Here is a 21414-nt window from a genome sequence, read left to right as displayed (position 1 = left end):
GTGTGGCAAAATGACTTGAAATCTCAAACTTAACATGAAGCGAAATCTCAAACTTAACAGGAAGGCAGATATTTTTATCTTCCTCTGCCAAAACAGCACAGTTTTTGCCATTTCCAGGTGTTGTATTTTAACAAACTCCTCTTAGAGATTTTATCAGATCAACACCAAAATTGGGTTTTGTCATCTAAAGGTCTTGCTTAATTGCGAAGATCTAGAGTTTTTGTCGAAGGCCGTGTCCAACTTTGACATTTCGCCATGAAACAGGAAGTTGTTATAACTCAGATGTGCATTGTCCGATCTGCCTCAAAATTTGATAACAGTCCTGGCCTGAACACGTTTATATGCCAATATCCAGTTACAGTTATAGCGCCACCAGCTGGCAACAGGAAATGACATGGTTTACAGTGTAACAAACTCCTCCTAGAAATTGTATCAGATCGAATCCATGTTCTTTTTAATCCAAAGGCCTTATGATGTGAAATTGTGAAAATCTAAAGATTTCGCTGAAGGGTGTGTCCATGGCAGACTGACAAAGGTCAGTGTATCATCATGGAGGAGGAAATACTTATAACTCAGCCACACAATGTGCGATATACCTCAAAGGGTCCGATCTACCTTTCACAGGTTCGATGAGATTCCTTTCTCGAAGACATCTACATGCCAATATTGAGTCACAGTCATAGCACCACCTGCTGACAGAAGGAAGTTTGGCATAAATCTGTGATTTTCTGTGGCGGCAAGCCCGGGTGCGAGGTCCCTTCCATTGCTGCTTGCAGCTTTAATTTAGACTGGTTTTGTTAACTGATTGATTGATTTGATGTAAAACACTCAAAACATTGCTTGCTGTTTTTTCTAGCTACTCCTTTAAAATGAGCTCAAACAGCATGATTCTTGAGATTTTAGAGGGACAACTTAATTGTATTATGTTCAATCCACTCAAATTTGTAAAAACTACAAGTGTCACAACAAAACACAAATCAGTTGTGTGCAACCCAAGACTTTTTACAGTGTAAATTGTGATAATGTTTTCTGACCGTATCGTCTAGACTTTTTCAAACATGCCATACCTGCTTTATCCTCTCAATAACAAAAGAAACTCATAACAAAAATGACAGCAGAAAGATTACTGCAGTAAAGTAAACATCTGATCAAATGGATATGTTTGCATTGTGGAAAGATGAGATGAAAAGTACACTGTTGTACACCATGTCCTAACAACACGTGATGCAACAAGATTCCAGAGACAAGTAATTTGGCTGTCTGCACCAAACACAACGCGACACAACAGAAACATTCAAATACCAGCCGTTCATTTAGATATCAGCCACTGCAGTCCCAATAAAATGGTAAGGGTTATAATATAATTACTGCATATTTAACATTATTAAAAGTACATAGGCAGAGTAACTGATGTGGTTTGCACTGAGCAGAGCTGGGTAGTAACTAACTACATTTACTCCATTACATTTACTTGAGTAAAACTGTTGGATAACTAGTACTTTTTGAGTATATTTTAACATGTGTACTTTTCAACCCAGGCTCATTCTGAAAACAGTTCTATATACATTTCTGGAGAGCTCCATATACATCCCAAGAGGTAAATTTTTTACTAGTTTTGTGAAGGTGACAGAGGCCGCGTTCTACACTTATTTTGAGATTTCAAATTTTACTCGAGAGTGCCATTTGCGCCTACTCTTCTTGCGTAAATCCACCAGAGGCCGCTGTCGACTGACTGACTGACCAACAGACTGATCCCACCCTTCCCCTTACCTAAACCCAACCGAAAGTATATTAAAAAGCACAGATTGACCAGCACCCACCCACTTCCCTAAACCCAACCGACAGTGTTTCAAAAACAATCTCTAAAAAGAAAAGCCCCCTGATTATTACCACATTTTCAGATTTTACCACATTCTCATCCTGTTAGTTACTTGTTTATTTTATGTTTTGCCTTTTCTTTTTGTCTTACCTAATTTCTGGAACCATTATTCGCTGGACTCTTACCCCTTCATCGCTAGCAACTCCTCTCAGCATCTCAAGTCCACCAACATATGCTACGAGCCACTGGGCACCATTAAAAATAAATTTTTTAGCATTCATTTAAAAATAAAATGCAGCCATATGTACTTCTGGCTACATAATATGCTGTCTCCAGAAATGTATATAGGGCTACATTTTCAGTCTATTTTGGTACTTTTACACTTACTCAAGTACATTTTAGAGGAAAAACTTGGCCTCGTTCCTCAGTTACTGTCAAATGGTGATAAATATGATTCATATGACTTATTAACACATATCGCTGCATTAGAGAGGTTGTTGCGAGAAGTTGCTAAAGAGACACATCTCCCGCTTTTTTTGTTTTTGTATAGAGCTTAAAGTAACTTCATTTACTTGCTTTAATATACTTTTTTACTCTTACTCGAGTAACTTTTAAGATTTTTACATTAATTGAGTAAAAATTACCTCAAGCACTTGCACTTTTGCACTTGAAAATGATATCCTTTATTGTGTATCAAGGTACAACGTCATGTGTAGTTAGGACACTGTGTTATTATATATTATATACAGTTGAAGTCAGAATTATTAGCCCCCTGGAATTGTTAGCCCCCCTGTTTATTTTTTTCCCCCAATTTCTGTTTAATGGAGAGAAGATTTTTTATTCAACGCATTTCTAAACATAATAGTTTTAATAACTATGTATAAATGACAGTAAATAATATTTACTAGATATTTTTTAAAGGCACTTCTATAAAGCTTAAAGTGACATTTAAAAGCTTAACTGAGTTAATTGGGTTAACTAGGCAGGTTAGGGTAATTAGGCAAGTTATTGTATAATGATGGTTTGTTCTGTAAACTATCGGAAAAAAACTTAGCTTAAAGGGGCTAATAATTTTGACCCTAAAATGGTGTTTAAAAATTTTAAAACTGCTTTTATTCTAGCCAAAATAAAACAAATAAGATTTTCTCCTGAAGAAAAAATATTATCAGACATACTGTGAAAATTTCCTTGCTCTGTTAAACATAATTTGGGAAATATTTAAAAAAGAAAAACAAATTCAAAGGGGGGCGAAAAATTCTGACTTCGACTGTAAATCAAACATAAATCAGTATATATTTGAGGCAGCATCTGCTTATGTTATTGTATAGTTTGTATTAGTCCGTTTCTTTCCATGATATATTGATTTTTATGGCACAAAATAACTCTTTCTTCCTTTTCCTAAACATTTTAAAAGCGTATCAGAGTGGCTTGTACACATCGATTTAAACTTCCCTCTAAAAGAACATCCTTTACATAAAAATGAGCCCAAAGGATTTCATAGACAGCAAGCGAGTCTGAAAGATTTTTAACCCCTCATTATGAGCTGTAATACAGTAAATATATTATATATAGCACAAATAAAGGAATTATTCCTGTAAGATTTGTGTTTGTTTATTTTGACAAACTTAAATATGTGATTCCCATTCCCAGCATTGCTATGGAAACCACTATCATCCCCCTCTAAACTAATAGAGGGACTTCAAAGCGTGTATTGAAAAGCTCCCCAGGTTCCCTGTTCACCACACTGATTGTTCCTGAATCCATTCACTGAGCCCTCCGTCCACACATCAAAGATCCTTTAGCCAATAATGTCACTATTATGTTTCTTTGCAAAAGAGCACAAAAGCAGTGAGGATTTAAATGGAATTATATTGGGATCTGTGTGTGTGATTGTGAAACTCTGTGTGCATGTGTGTGCGTGTGTGTGTGTGCGTGTGTGTATGTGGTTATATTCTTGCCTGATGCTCAAAACCTCCTAGGCCTGTTTGAACGGTGACAGGCGAGCGCTTCTTGGTTGTGGGTAATGGTGGTGTGAGGTGAGTTTGAGTGTGTAGGCTTTTTATATTCAGTGTAAAGTGGCAATGGTGGAGCCAGTGGATAGTTCAGTAGGGTTGCGCAGTAAGTGTGTATTGCTTGCTCATGTCTTTCTGATCCATCACACTTCGCTTATTACCCATCCTGTGTTCTTGTAGGGACAAACATTGCAAAAATGGATTATATAAGGAAATAATTTATCTATTTATACATGAAAAATGTATCCAGAACTAAAGATTGTAGAAAATATTTACTTTTATGATCAAATTTATCTTTCTTTCTCGCGATAGTCACATCGCATGATATGCAATGTTGAGTTTGTATTATGATTGATCATTTGGATGTGATTTCGAGGCCTGTGACTGTATTATGATTTTAAAAGCATTTAGGCTTAAGATATTTTACCATTTGTAACTAATAACGATAAATGTTATATAATTAATTTTCTTATCATACAATTACTGTACCTGAATACAGTTTGAATCGGAAAATGATAAAACACTGTATTTTTCAATTAAATTATATATATATATATATATATATATATATATATATATATATATATATATATATATATATATATATATATATATATATATATATATATATATATATATATATATATATATATATATAAATATTCATGAGCAATTCCATGCAAATGTCAACCTAAAAAGTTTTCACCAAATTAGAGAAACCATTTCTACATTTTGTGTAAGCAAGTATTTTACAGTACTTTAAAATGCTCAAAAATGTTTCTGTCAGTGTTTTCAATCTATAATATTTAATTTACCAAAGTCACACAAGTGCCAATTTCACATCTGTCAAATCCATAATGGAAAAATGTCACATCTAACAAAGCTTTTCCCTCATAAATGCAAAAATGTGAAATAAAATCAACCATTTTTGTTCTATAGTGAGCCGAGTCCTATCCTTTTGATTAGCATTGTTTTTTTTTTTTTTTTTTTTGAGTTGTGCAGTTTAATTCACAGTGCAGACTGTAAACTGCATTAACTTTTTTGTCACATCCATAATGCATGTTTATTTTCCTCATTTAGACTATTAAAATGTTTACAGATTTATATGTTTCTGATCCAATAACTCTGTGGTTAGTTGTTTTGGAAAATATAAACAGTTGCTTCAATGTAATGTTTAACGTATACTTTCCATGTGAATTTATGTTTTGAGTTTTCACTGCAAATGTCACATCCATAATGCTGGAATTACTTATTAATAATGGAAATATATATATATATTTTATTATTATTTTATTTTATTTATTTATTTATTTATTTTTTGGTGTTTTATGTATACTTGTAGATTGTTTGTTTGATTTTATGTAAATGCACTCCCTTACAGAATCATCATAATCAATCTAAAATTATAAAGTCTTTCCAAATAGAGATATTTAAGTCATCTGGTAAAATGTATTCATATTGCAATATTTATTGCAGATTGACAAAATATAGCAATGTTCAATTTTCCCAATATCGTCCAATATTTAAAACCAATTGTATATTTGACACCTGCACAGGACTTTTCATCTTTGACCCAGTAGTTTATTGTATACTGTAGATACAATACAACATATATATATATATATATATATATATATATATATATATATATATATATATATATATATATATATATATATATATATATATATATATATATTGTATCTGCTGTATACAATAAACTTGTATATATATATATATACGAGTAGCAGTGTGATATGGCTGTATATCAGCTGATATACTTCCATATTGCACTGCTACTAGTGTGATATTGCGTATATACAACAGTTTAAAGGCATAATCTTGTATATTAAAAAAAATCAAACAGCGTCTCAAAAGCCTTTTGTATGAGGAATATTTTCTTTCACCATTCATTCACATCTGCAGCTGACGTCAGAACAGCAGAAACTTGCTCATTCACCAACGTCACTAGAGTATTTGAATGATTCTCTAGCGTGATATCTAAAGTGATGACAAAACAGGTGATTTTGCTGACACTTTAAGATTGTAAGGTTGAACGGTATGAAATGCCATCAGTCTACGGAAATTTCCAATCGAGTTGCTATCGGAGGATTACAATTATTAACTATGAAATTATTAATTAATATTAATTATTAAAAAGCCAAAGCAGTGCAATCACTACCAGATTATTGTTGTGTTTGTAATAAGGAAAAACGCTAAACACATGCAGGCATTTCTTCTTTCTTTCTTTTTACTAGACTAGTCTGCTGTAATGAAAACAGGAGACGCGTTAGAAACAGACAGATGGCCAACTAAAAAATAAGTAGGGTTATACAAAGAGTGGCCAACACAGAATACATACATTCCTGATATGTGAGACCCATCTCACACTCAATACACCACAATCATATGGTATAAATACAGCACTACAACATACAAAAAAGAGAGATCGACTTAGAATGTCACTTCCTTGTTTAATAATGATTTGATCAGCTGTAGTTAGAAATTACGCTGTTTTATTCTCTAAGGGCTTATTATGCGGTCTCTGTCACCATCTTGTGGATGGACAACGTCAACCGTCTTTGGTCTGCTCAATGACAGGCTAATGGCCGTCGACTCACTGTCTCTCAGAAATTATATACTGTATATTTAAAAAATGGCACTCAAATCATTATAAATAAACTGCATAGTTGCAATCTAAACAACTAAACAAAAGTACATTATGTTGCCCAACAGCAGCAATATTTGTCAAACTGTAGCAGTGTTTCCCCTAGGTTTACAGTTTGGCATGGTGCGGTGTTGTGCAGTGTGGCTGACACCGACACAAGGAGTCATGTTGTTAATTTGTTTCTTTTAATGACAGCAGTAAAAAACATTTATTTTCATATCTTTTTTTATCTACAAAGTGTGCAGCTTTTGTCACTGCAGTATATCTTGGGCTTAGTTACTTACTATATAAAGTATACTTTTAAACTTGACCTTTACTTAAGTATACTTCTTTTTTCTAAGGGTGCATTTACTGACTTACGAAGATCAGTCTTGTACAGCTAGAGGGAGTATTGCTGCTCTGACAGCCAAGTTGGGTCAAAGCTAGAGATGCTCCGATCAGGATTTTTGCAGCTGATATTGAGTACCGATTCTTTGTCATGGTGATCGGCTGATACTGAGCACCGATTCTAATGCTTCAAGCTTTATAATGCATTGAGCATTTTCCCTGAACCTTGGCAAGATGATCTTGCCTTACCTAAGAAAATTAATTATGGATGCTGCATATAATACCTTAAACACGTCTCTTATAACCATTTAGGTGTGAACGTGTTATAGCCAGAAGCAGCTTTGCAGAAAATAATTCATCCATTCATTTTACTCTGGCTTAGTCCCTTATTTATCAGGGGTCACCACAGCAGACACACAGATATAAAAATTGTTATGGAAAAATTACAATGCAATTTGGAAACAAATGATGAAAGAGGAAATGTCTCAATCAAGAACAAGTTTGGAGTGTATGTTTGATGCATTAGAAGTTAAAATGCACACCTATAAATCTAATACTACTTTACTAAAAGGAAAAAAGTCTATAAACTGCTGTTTATAGCAATGAGTGTATTATAAATAGGTTATATTATTAAAAATTGATGTTAAAAAAAAAGTTTTATTTATCTAATATTTCCAGCCAGCTTTTAGTGAATTTGCAATATTGTCAAAACAGAACTTTCAGTTGTTATATATGTAAAAAAAGGCCTAAATACATGCAGGACCATTCAAATATTTTGCTGGTCTCCAACTATTGACAGCAGATCACTCAGTGATAGAGAGATTTGCACTCGCGAATACTGATCTATTCATTTAAACGAAGAAATGTAATGCTTAGACCATCACTGTGCCTCTCGCGATCTGTTGTCTTGCTCATTTACTCTCGTCGCCATGACTTCCGAGTATTTGAACTCATTTTGGGGGATCACGGGGCCGGTATAAATTTGCGGGAGACTTGCGGAGCTTCAGGGAGAGGTCAGGTTGGATGAGACGCTAGATGGGGCAAATAAACTAAACAGAGGTCCCTTCGCATCTGTATATATTTTAGCTGCTGTGACGCAAGCGCATTATGCTCCCACACATCATTTACCTTTGTTTTGGCTGCTGTAGGCTGTGCATAATATACGGGAGCGCAAAAGCATCTTCGGTCCTGTCAGATGTAGCACGCGCATTCTCATTCCCATACATCAGAGAGTGGCTGTGTAGAACTCCACCATGTGCGATTCGTAAAGCAGAAATTTGTAATCGCGCGACCATGTAGAGAATACAGTTGAAGTCAGAATTATTAGCCCCCTTGATTTTTTTTTCTTTTTCTTTTTTTAAATATTTCCCAAATTATGTTTAACAGACTAATGAAATTTTCACAGTATGTCTGATAATATTTTTTCGTCTGGAGAAAGTCTTATTTGTTTTATTTCGGCTAGAATAAAAGCTGTTTTAAATTTTTTTAAACCCATTTTAAGATCAAAATTATTAGCCTCTTTAAGCTATATATTTTTTGATAGTCTACAGAACAAACCATCATTATACAATAACTTACCTAATTACCCTAACCTGCCTAGTTAACCCAATTAACCTAGTTAAGCCTTTAAATGTCACTTTAAGCTGTATAGAAATGTCGTGAAAAATATCTAGTCAAATATTATTTACTGTCATCATTGCAAAGATAAAATAAATCAGCTATTAGAAATGAGTTATTAAAACTATTATGTTTAGAAAGGTGTTGACAAAATTCTTCTCTTTTTTAAATATATAAACACATATACATGTGTGTGTGTATGTGTGTGTGTGTGTGCGTGCGTGCGTGTAGCACTTTTTCAAACATGTACAGTTAAGCAGTTATCTTTACAGGTGTAGGAAAACAGTAAGGACACCAAACTCAAAGCAGATGCAGAGATTGTGAATGCGTAGAGAAGCATTTGCTGCAAACCAAACCACTCTCAACACTAGCAGATTATGGGATCATAGGAGAACACAGTGCAGTCCTTTACTCTGAAACATAAAGCACATGTCAAAGCCTTTGCGATTTGAAAAAAATCTAGACAATTTTTAGGTGCCAATATACATATATATATATATATATATATATATATATATATATATATATATATATATATATATATATATATATATATATATATATGTATGAATATATTGTGTGAACATGATGAGAAATGACTTCTTAAATTCACTAAAATTACTTCATAAGTCATAACATCATTTGTCTGCATTGTCAGTTTTGCGATTTGGAAATGGATGTTTGCTTGTTTGCTCTTTAAAGTGTCCACTCTGTGTCCACCATCACTTATTGTGTTATTTCAAACAGAACCTCTGAACTCCTCAGTATCAGCCTGCGTGACTAATAATCTCCACCGAGTAATCCAGCACACGAATGAAGGTCATTTTGTTAAATTTTTGTTAGTTTAGCTGAAGCCAATAATCAATAGCTCTTCATTTGAGCGAGGCCGTGATTTCCTCACTGGGTCACATTAATCACAGTCTGTTTGAATGGATCAAAACCAGAAGAAGAAACAACAATTAATCATGTCTAATTAAAAATTAATGCCATCATTCAGTTTTCATCCTTCCTTCAGTTTTTCCACACAACCTCCAGTGACTGCTGGATTTCCATTGATATTTTTGCATGTGTGCGTGTGTTTGTGTGTGTGTGTGTTTGTGGGTATTGGGGCAGAGTGATTTGAGGGATAATGGGATAAGGTAAAGCAGGGGGTTTGTGGGAAAGCAGCAGATGTTGACCCCCTTGTCTCGATCTTAGTTCGCCGGTGTGACGCTTCTCAATCAATTAGCTTGAGTTAATCAGTCACTCATATCAGATGCTCAGTGAACCGTCTCACTGACACTCCAATGCTAAATTGAATCTGAGGGCCACACACACATACACACAAACACTGGTTTGTTTTTGTGAATTGTGGGGACATTTCATAGGTTTCCATTGTTTTTGAACTGTACAAAAATAATTTTCTATTGCTCTTACCCTATCCTACACCTAACTATACCCTTTACAGGAAAATCTGTATGATTTATAAGCCTTTTTAAAAATAGGGACATCAGCATAATTCATAATTCACCATCTCTATGTAATACCTGTGTCGTACCCATGTCGTTATACACAGTTGTGTTCTGAACACATATAGACACACACATTCAACTTAGAATGTCACTTATCATCATCTCCTGTTTTTCAGACTTAGTCTCACAACCCTCAAACGCTACTTAAAGTCCAAAATGTTAAACTCCATGATGAACATTTGGACTTTTCTTTTTAAAGTCTAAGTAAGCTTTTCCTTTTCCTTTCTTTATCCATTCTGTGTATTGTTCAAGAACCATTGCACCCTGCTCAGTTTAAACTGTGTTGTTTAGTGATTCATTACTTTTAAGTGCCCCTTTATCATGCACCATCTTCTGTTGTCTTATTGTTATTGGCGCCCTCAATGGGTTTAGTTAGGATCCCAGTTCCACCGAATGCTTGAAAAGCTGCTTTAAATTAGCTTAATCTCTAAAGTAAATAACATTTAAATAAAATAACCCAAAATAAAATGTAAGTAAAATAAAAGAGTAGTTGTTCACAGTTTGTGGCAGTTTATTAGGTACATGTTACTAGTACCAGGTTGGATCCCCCTTTTGCCTTCAGAACTGCTTTAATCCTTCGTGGCATAGATTCAACAAGGTTTCCAGTATTCCTCAGAGGTTTTGGTCCATGTAGAATTGATAGCATCACGCAGTTGCTGCAGATTTGTCGGCTGTACATCCATGATGTGAATCTCCCGTTCCACCACATCCCAAAGGTGCTATACTGGATTGGTATCTAGTGACTGTTAAGGCCATTTAAGTATAGTGAACTCAGTGTCATGTTCAAGAAACCAGTCAGAGATGATTCACGCTTTATGACATGGTGCGTTATCCTGCTGGAAGTAGCCATCAGAAGATGGGTACACTGTGGTCATAAAGAGATGGACATGGTCAGCAACAATACTCACATAGGCTGTGGCAATGACACGATTGGTACTAATGGCCCCAAAGTGTGCCAAGAAAATATCCCCCACACCATTACACCACCACCACATGCCTGAACTGTTGTCACAGGGCAGAATGGATCCATGCTTTCATGGTGTTGATGCCAAATTCTGACCCTACCATTCGAATGTCGCAGCAGAAATCGAGACTCATCAGACCAGGCAATGTTTTTCCCATCTTCTATTATGGAATTTTGGTGAGCCTGTGTGAACTGTAGCCCCAGTTTCCTGTTTTAAGCTGACTGAAGTGGCATCCGGTATGGTCTTCTGCTGCTGTAGCCCATCTGCCTCAAAGTTGGATGTGTTGTGTATTCAGAGATGCTCTTCTGAATACCTCGGTTGTATTGAGTGGTTATTTAAGTTACTGTTACCTTTCTGACCAGACTCCTCTGACCTCTGGCACCAGCAAGGCATTTGCACCCACAGGTCTGCTGCTCACTGGATATATTTTTTTTTTTTCAGACCATTCTCTGTAAACCCTAGAGATGGTTCTGCATGAAAATCCCAGTAGATTAGCAGTTTCTGAAATACTCAAACCAGCCCGTCTGGCACAAACAACCATGCCAAGCTTAAAGTCACTTAAATCACCTTTCTTCCCCATTCTGATGCTCGGTTTGAACTGCAGCAGATCATCTTGACCATGTCTACATGCCTAAATGCATTGAGGTGGAAATGCAAAGATTTTTTAATTAGAAATCTGCGTTAATGAGCAGTCGAATAGGTGTACCTAATAAAGTGGCCTGTGACTTGTTTACAAAAAACATTCAAAATACTTTATTTTTTGCATATTTTGCAACTTTGGCAAAAGTTAGTACTTTCTGTTGACTTAATGTTCTTCTATGGATTAAATATGGCGCCGTTAAAATAAGAAACGTAAGTGTTAAGTCAACATTTAGCAACACCAAAAGAAAAATTATTCAATAAACTTAAATTTTGATGTGATTCTTGGAACTGACAAACTATTTTGGGGTCTATCATCATACAAGCCGTGATATAGAGCCTTTAGCAGAGAACGGGGAAAAACTTCACGTGTTTCAATTACTTTTGATTTTACTGCATCTCATAAGAGCAGAGAAAAATGACCCAACAAGTGAAAAATGCAGATGTGTGAATTTTTGTGTTCATTACTCAAATTAATTACCCAAATGGCGACTCGCTTTGATTAAACGCAATGAACACACAGCAGAAATGTCTTCACTGCATCACTCTAACAGTCACAAGACACGCCATTCATTACGCAATCGCATGATTGCTATCTCCGTTTATACAGCATTGTTTTACACGTTTACTTCTGATTAATCAAGTGTTTATGATAGCAAGCCTTCTTATGAGGGAGAGTACAGATTTGCAAGCTTGCTGCGCCTGGGGTAGCGCTGCAAATATTAATCTCAAACAGTAACGCACAATCATCAACTCCCCTCATTTATACTCATAACTCAAAGAATATATTACAAAAGTGCTGATATCAAAGCACTCTGTGGCTCCTGCACTGATGTATGTTGTGAAATAAGACTTTGCTGCTGTCAAGGCTTTTTCTGTCCGAACAGCTTAACTCTAGCCAATAAAGTCTTTAGAGTCCAATAAGTTCCACTTCCTCATGCACAGGAACCCTAACGTTTACCAATCAAACAATCGGATGGCTGTTTTATGACTCCAGATTGCGTTCTTTGTAGTCTACTTCTGATAAGATATGAAGACGTTCTTCGCTGAGGACAATCACCTATTTGTCCTTCCTGCTGGTTCTGCTGGACCTTGATGTTTACAGTAAACAAGCGAAAGACCTCGACACAGATGGGACTGCTAGTTGCAAACATGTAATTAGAGCGAAACCCAATAGGAAAGAAATTGTTGGAGGGCCAAACATCTCATTCATGCTGAGCTGCAGATAAGCCTTGCTATAGGAGACCTAACTAAAGGCTGAGCAGAGTGAGGAGGAGGAGACCCCCGTATTTGATCAGTGTTCCTTCACATTCCCTGGCCTCCATGCTTGCTTAGATCCCAATCAGCTCGGTGGGATTCCAGAGACGGCCTTATCAGTGTTAGAAACCCTGACCTCCGACCCCCAGGCTTATCAGTGACCAATCTTTGAGGTAGAGAGAGAAACCCATTAGTGGATGCATTTACTCTAGGTGTTTCAATTACAGTTTGTGTGTGAATATGGGTTTCGTGGCCTTTACATCTGGTATAAAGACATGTTTTCATGAGCCTGATCATGAGTTGACAACACTAAATACAGGTATAAATAGGGTATAAAATACTTAAAGTATGTCAACTTTTGACTGTTTACTTGTGTAAACTCTTACAGTGGGGGAAATAGGTATTGAACATGTCATGTTTTTTTTTCTGGGAATATTATTTCTAAAAGAGCTGTTGACGTTGAATTGAACCAAGTATTGGTTTCATACAGGTCTCTTCTATAAAATCTGATCTTAATTTTGTATTCTCTATTGGATTCAAGTCAGGTGATTGGCTGAGCCATTCTACAGCTTGATTTTCTTTCTCTGAAACCATTTGAGAGTGTCTGTGTTTTGGATCATTGTTTTGCTGAAATGTTCACCCTGGTTTCATCTTCATCATCCTGGTATTGAGATGTTGGAGAAGCTAGTGTTTACAATGATGAAGGGCAGAGATTTGCTGAATAACTACTGAGAGATTTCGGCTGCTGTCTGGTCTTTTACTGCCTTTCTACACCTCCCTTTCTTCATGTGTTCAATGCTTTTTCCCTGTGTCATTTCATTTTATTACACATAACATTCTATGCGTGTGTAGATTTCCTTCAACCCAGGCTCATTCTGATTACGTAACACTATATACATTTCTGGAGAGCACCTAATATGTCCCAGGAGCTACTTTTTTTTTGCAGTTTTTGTTTTTCTCAAATCCGCCAGAGGCTGCTGTCGACTGACTGACTGACTGACTGACCGACTGACCGTTATTCCCTTCCACCCCCTTCCCTAAACCCAACCAAGTGTTTCTATAAAAACACTGATTGACCAGCACCCACCCACTTCCCTAAATCCAACCGACAGTGTTTTCAAAATCAATCCAGAAAAAAAGCCCTCGCAGCAGCCTGATTTTTACCATGTTTTCAGATTTTCACCCTGTTATTTACTTTGTTGTTTACTTTTTGTCTTTTTTTGTCTTACCTGCTTTCTAGAACCATTCTGTGCTGGACTCAAACCCATAACAGTCAACTCCACTCTTCATCTCAAATCCTGCGTATACGACGAGCCACCGGGCGAACTGGTAACAGTGTAAAAGCCGTCCAAATGGAGGTAAACGGTCAGCTGGTAAGTACGAAAAGGAACAGCGTCATACCAACTCGTAGCTTTCATTTTAAAAACAAAATGTTGCCCTACATCTGGTTCTGTTCATCTGGCTACATAATTCGTGATCTCCAGAAATGTATATAGGGCTACATTTTCAGAATGAGCCTCTGTCGTACCTGTTAACATTGGGATGCAAAAAAAAGGGATATGCCCACCATAACCAAGATCGACATCTTTAGATGTTATTATTATTAATTATGTGTATATGTCTGTTCAAACACGCACCCAAAACTCAGACTTTCGCTCTACTTCAAATTCCATGTGCAGAATGCGTTTGGGAAACACTGTCTATTTATTACTATGAAACACATCAGCTGACAGTCATGCACCACTATATGACTGTTTTGAGGGTTGCATAGGAGGGGCGATGGCACCTTTTATGAAAAGGAAGGGACTCATGCCATTTTTACATTTATTTCAAAGTGTTTTCATGCCTAAATAAAACGAAAACAAAGAACAGACTCAGATTTAAGAGCAAGGGTCATCCCTTGGTGGCTCTGCGCCATGGGTTGGGTATAGGGAGGATCGGCTCTTTAATGTTAATTGCCACCCTTTCATAGAAAGATTGAAAATACAGGACAAATACAGGAAAATACCTTTATGGGATGATATCAGGATAGACCTGTAAAATAAGGGAGATTCCCGGCAAAAACGGGAGGGTTGGCAGGTATGGCTTATGTTGATTTCTTTGGTTGTTACCAACTTTTGGTGAATTTCAAGTCAACAGCACTTTCGATACTGAGTTCCCCCGCTATACGTGGTCTGACCGAACATTATTAAGCATGCTAAAAGTGCACCTAAGCAAGAAGTATTACCATTACAGTGACAAAACATATAGATTACAAATAAAATCATAGTTACTTTTCTCCTCGCTTATAAGCAGAGTAACATGGGTTTGTTGAGTTCTCACTGAGTTCTCACGCACTAGCAATGTAGAGTATGATGAAGTAGAAGGAAAGAGTATAAATGAAATCCAAACTTAAATTTAGATGTATGCTAATGTTTAGATGCATGTTAATGCATGTTTAGATGCAGGTTCATACTTGGTGGAAACAGTAATGCATCTTGACTGGCCATTTACTTTTAATAGCCATATGATTTTAAACTATGCAATTAATGTAGGGCTGTCGAGTGATTAAAATGTACAGTCTAATTAATTACAGGTCTTCGATATTAATCATAATATAAAATAATCGTTTGATTTAATCAGACATTCAGTTTGACGCAGAAATTACCAGCTATTATTAGCACTGTCGCCTCACAGTTTGCATGTCCTTTCCATGTTTGTGTGGGTTTCCTTCGGGTGCTCCAGTTTCCCCCACAGTCCTAAAACACATATATGTGAATTGGATGAACTAAATTGGCCATTCTGTATGATTGCATGTGAGAATGAGAGAGAGTATGGGTGTTTTCCAGTACTGAGTTGTGACTAGAAGGGCATCCGCTGTGTAAAAAATATGCTGGAATAGTTGGTGGTTCATTCCGCTGTGGCGACCCCTGATAAATAAAGGACTAAGCCAAAAGAAAATGAATGAATGAATGAATGAATGAATGAATGAATGAATGAATGATTTCCCCAAAAGAAAATAGAATGCAATTTTTGTGGTGAAAAAGTATCAAAAAGACGTTACAAAAGTTATCTTGAGAAAGCGTATAGATTTTAAGAAATTTTAAGCATTAAACGAATTAATATTTTGTAGTTAACCAGTTTAACAATTTTTGTTTTGTAAAATATCACATGAATTAGACTCTTGACACATGAGTTCTAAATCATGATAGAGGTTTATACTACAAATTACTAAATTAAAACTGCTCGGAGGTGGCAGTAAATGTCTGTCTAATCTAAGTCACTCATTTAATTTGTAAAGGCCAAAAATATGTATTCACATACAGTTAAAGTCAGAATTATAACCCCCCCCCCCCTGTTTATTTTTTTACCAATTTCATTTATAATAACTGATTTATTTTATCTTTGCCATGATGACAGTAAATAATATTTGACTAGATATTTTTCAAGACACTTCTATACAGCTTAAAGTGACATTTAAAGGCTTAACTAGGTTAATTAGGTTAACTACACTGAAAAACAAATGATGTTTGCAGAATTGTTGCAAGCTATTGATTTGTGTTGAATTTAAACACACAAATTAAATTTAGTAATGTAACTTTGTTTAAATTCAGCTAAAAATTTGTTTACAACCACTTAACTTTAAAAGAATGTGTAAATCCTATGTGTAAATCATCTTTGAATATATATTTTTTTTCAGTGTAGGCAGGTTAGGGTAATTAGGCAAGTTATTGTATAATGATGGTTTGTTCTGTAGACTAGCGAAAAAAATATATAGCTTAAAGAGGCTAATAATTTTGACCTTAAAATGTTTTTTTTTTAAGTTAAAAACTACTTTTATTCTGGCCAAAATAAAACAAAAAAGACTTTCTCCAGAAGAAAAAATATTATCAGACATACTGTGAAAATTGCCTTGCTCTGTTAAACATCATTTGGAAAATATAAAAAAAAAAAAGAAAAAAATAGTTAAAGGGGGGCTAATAATTCTGATTTTAACATGTAAATCACATTACATGCTGTGAAGTAGTAAATGTGTTTCTGTGTGCAAAATTTAAACAAAAGACTGTTCTTCCTTTTCATTTTATTTGGTGCTTGATTTTATTTGTAACGCTAAAATAACTAGTCCGTGCATGAGAAGAGTGTATCTGCCTTTCAACTTGTGGAATGAAGGTGTTTGTCTTCAATGAATTGATTCAATTTCTATTGCTGGGTAAAGCATTGCAATTTGATTTGTTCATCTGTCTGATTCATTTAGGAATAAAGTAAATCAAGTGTATCCAAACCTGTCCCCGTTCTGTCTGTCCTGCAGAGTCGAGCTCTAACCCAAATCAAGCACACCCGAAACAGCAAACCGTCTGCTTAAGACTGACTACAAACTAAGTAAGTGTGTTGGAGCTAGTTGACGTTTGTTTGTTCAAACTACTTATTTAAAATGAGCTGAAAACATATTTTTTTTAGTTTTTTGGGGGACAACTTAATTGTTTCATGTTCAATCCACTTCAATTTGCAAAAACTAATAAGTTAACTTAATTTCTTCATGTTGTCCCAACACGAATCAACATTTTTATACTGTAAACATTGCAGGACATTGGCCCTTCAAAAGCAAGATAAATGCTCATGAAGAAATGGCTCTCAATTATTATTATTATTATTATTATTATTATTATTATTATTATTATTATTATTATTATTATTATTATTATTATTATTATTATATTATGATTATAGATTAATATGTCAAAATTGGTTAACACAATTAAAAAGTTTAATAAACACATTTCGGGAGGAGCATGCACAGATCTTTTGACAAGTCTAATTCATCATTGACAATCAATTTATTCTCCAATTAGCATATGACCAAACCTTATAAATAACCAAGCATGCCCTACTTCCATTATATCTCGATTTCAGCAATCCCTCCACAACTCCAACTCCCCAATTTTTTAAGCAGGGGTATCGTTTTTGAGGCCAGGTTAGACACTGATCTCTGACCCCTATCTCTCTCCCACCTAACAAGAGGAATAACACTAGCCCGGACAGCCCGCTTAATGTGCATTTTGCATATTGAGATAAATATCTGTAGGTGTGAACTTGTGAATTCAGATTTATTCAGAAAAAAATCACTGATGTGTGTTGATTGGAGAGACCCAACAGGTCATGCAGTCTAAAATATGACACAAGGTTATCAATTATAGAACTTGATTAAAACCTCTAATTTGCACTCATGCTGTTCAAGTCTAAGGCCCAATCCCAATTCTATTTTTGTACTCCTACCCCTTCCTCTTCCCCTTGACCCTTAAATCCGAGTGTGAAGGGGAAGGGCTTCAAAATTTACCCCTAGAATTGGGACAGCACTTGCACACGTCATCACATGTCATTGCGATCTCTTGCTTCATATGAGATCAGACGATGGCGACTGCTGTAGTTATTTCAGTATTGTTATTTTTTAGTATTTATCTTCAGGAACTCACTGAAGGCATATATTATGATAACATAACGATCTAATGTGGCAATAAGATCATAACTATACTATGCATTTACACAGTGGCCATATTCATCTATGTAAACACACCAAAAACAACATTATAGCAGACACTGTAAAAAGCTCCTTCTCAGCCACTAGACTTTTCTGACAGGGTATTCGAGTGTCATTGAGTGTCAGAATGTTGTGGGACTACTAGACAGGAGTCATTATAATGGATTATAGATAGCAAAATTTAGCTGTTTTTATTTTAGCATTTTTTAAAGCATTGCTTTTATGAATGTATTAAAACATGTGCTTGTTTGCTATAAAAGTTCATATTAATGACAAAAAAAATCCTAATTTGTGGATCTCCTTACTTCTGGGTGCAACTATCCTGCCGTTGTGGCTGGTGTATTCTGGGAAATTTTTGTACCCCTTGGTTTCGAGTGTGGTTCTGAAAAATCTTCATTTGAAGGGGTATCTACCCCTTCCCCTTAGCCCTACGCCTTCAAGCTAAAGAGAATTGAGACACCCCTACCCCTTCACAGGAACACGCAAAATGAGGGGTAAGGGGAAGGGCTAAGGGGTAGAATTGGGATTGGGTTTAAATCAGCTGAGTACATGATATTGCTTATATGACATTAATATAAGGCAAAATCCCATACAGGGACATTTATAACCTAGTGCTCTGAATTGTAGGGACATTTATTACATTTCATTTATCTAGGGTTTGTATGGGTGCTGGAAATCCTTAAAAATACTTTAATTTTAGTATTTTCAGATATGAATAGTGCTTAGATTTTGAATAAAGCTCTAAACTGCTTAAAAATTCAATTGCGTGGTTTTCATAATTTATCTAACTAGTTTCCTACAGAATTTTCTTTTTCCAATTTAATACACCATTGAAGTCAGAATTATTAGCCCCCTGTTTATTTTTTCCCCCAATTTCTGTTTAAGGGAGAGATTTCTAAACAATAGTTTTAATAACTCATTTCTAATAACTGATTTATTTTATCTTTGCCATGATGGCAGTCAATAATATTTTACTAGATATTTTTCAAGACACTTCTATACAGCTTAATGTGACATTTAAAGGCTTAACTAGGTTTATTAGGTTAGGTTAGGGTAATCAGGGAAGTTGTTGTATACCGATGGTTTGTTCTGTAGACTAGCGAAAAAAATATATAGCTTAAAGAGGCTAATAATTTTGACCTTAAAATGTTTTTAAAAAATGAAGACTGCTTTTATTCTAGCCAAAATAAAACAAATAAAACTTTCTCCAGAAGGAAAAATATTATCAGATATGCTGTGAAAATTTCCTTGCTCTGTTAAACAGTATTTGGGAAATATTTAAAAAAGAAAAAAAAAATCAAAGGGGGGCTAAAAATTCTGACTTCAACTGTATATATATATTCAACATTTGGAGATCAGTGAAATAAATATAGGCTAAATTTAAGATGACAGATGACGCATAGTAAATGGCAATATTTCAATGTTGATAATGGGATTGGGGCAAAGATGGCATCATTTTTTTTATTATAGTCTTTCCCTAGTCTATAGTATACAATAGAATCCTATAACAAATAGCATCTGATGTGTGATGAAGTAGTACATTTATGTATGTAATCCTATAATTTACTACGATTGTAAAGGGCTGGAAGTTTGAAAATGCACCTGGAAAGTGCTTGAAAAGTTCTTAAATGTGACTTTGGAAAAGGTTTAAGAACCATGTTAACTGCATTCTTTAGGCTCTATCCCGCATTGAGTCTTGTCTACTGTAAATGGAATTTAGATCTGGGCTTTGTGCATTAACATGATAAAAAACAAAACAAAATAGTGTTATTCTTCTTAATTAATTCAATCAGCGTGTTAATTTGACAGACTGAAATTAAAGCTAAGATTAAGAGATGCCAACAAATACCTAGAGATCCACGTTCCCTCTTATTTCTGGTTATTTGACAGCTCTTACAAATAATATCCTATAGTTTATGTCATATACGTGACAGATGGGCTATATCAAGTTATTACAAAAATGAAATCCCAAATCAAAGAAGAGGAAATTGTGTTTACTGATATACAGGGGCCTCCGTTAATACGGTATCCCGAAGGAGGAATCGACGCACTGCAGAATGAGCTATTGTGAAGATAATTACAGACGACTGAATATCATTTGTCATCGTTATTCATCAGGTTTAGATATTATATTGTTATTTAATAATTCCCTCATATTCCTCCGGTCCACAATGAGTTGACTGAAATTCAGCCGGCTGAAATGATTATGCCTTGATTCAGCATAAATGCGGATGCAGTCGTTTAATTTGATGTGAGTGTTCCAGCAATAGACTTTAATTCTCCCTGTTTGTTCCATGATCCTGCCATGCTTTCATCTCTCTCATCTCGCCCCCTATTGGTTCAGAGGTGAACTGCACTGGATAATTCCCACCAAAGTTCACATTAAAGGACTCTATAAAGGACTGAATCCTCATCAAAGAAATAACAGCATTAATAACATCACTTGTGCAATTTCATAAACATTACGTGTTATATAATCCCTAGACTAATTAAATTCCACCCTCGTTTACAGGTTACACTATTAGTGCAGGACCAACACTGCTGGTAAGTAGGTATTTCTCCAGGCTGGTTTTAAATGAATGTGAGCGTATGGAGACGAAAAGGCCTTGTGGGAGTTGGATGGCTTTGTGGATAATGAGAACTACAGTTTCCTCCACCACTATTCTTCTGTATGAACCCCAGGACACCGCTTCAACCTGCAGTGATAATCACGCTGGAGGCGGACACGGCTGACACACAGCAGTAAATAGGGGAATAAAAGTCCGCTCCTGCAGACACCCGGACCTAAGATCTACAGCGTTCAGATTTAGGTTTACTGCACCCAGTGCAACTTCTGTACACAAACAGGCAGATCAGAGAGGATAGATGTGATTACTGGATATGTGTATGTGTGTGTGGGCAGTGGGTGAAACGGAGAAGCAGATATAACTCAAAGAGTCTTCTGAACATGGGGACACGCTGATGGGCTGTGTTTGTTCCCGGTAAATAGGCAAAGCTATGCTTCAGCCGAGCCACATTAGAGAGTTGCGTGTGTGTGTGTGTGTAGTGCTGATATAATAATTTACTGTTGTTCTGTGCAAAGGT

The 21414-nt window shown here is 35.6% G+C and overlaps 1 long non-coding RNA gene across 1 annotated transcript in view; it reads left to right on the top strand.

The window, feature by feature from the left end:
* Positions 1–17176, top strand: part of LOC130235316 (uncharacterized) — a 56434-nt gene extending 39258 nt beyond the window's left edge. The window contains exons 2-3 of the long non-coding RNA XR_008838380.1: positions 14056–14188; positions 17104–17176. This is a non-coding gene — a long non-coding RNA (uncharacterized LOC130235316). The remainder of the gene's footprint in view (positions 1–14055; positions 14189–17103) is intronic.
* The last annotated feature ends 4238 nt before the right edge of the window (positions 17177–21414 follow it).

The sequence above is a fragment of the Danio aesculapii genome, chromosome 9, assembly GCF_903798145.1.
Source record: "Danio aesculapii chromosome 9, fDanAes4.1, whole genome shotgun sequence".
NCBI classification, from domain to species: Eukaryota; Metazoa; Chordata; class Actinopteri; order Cypriniformes; family Danionidae; genus Danio; species Danio aesculapii.
Note: the sequence above shows the minus strand (reverse complement) of the source record. Positions and strands in the feature narration are given on the sequence as shown.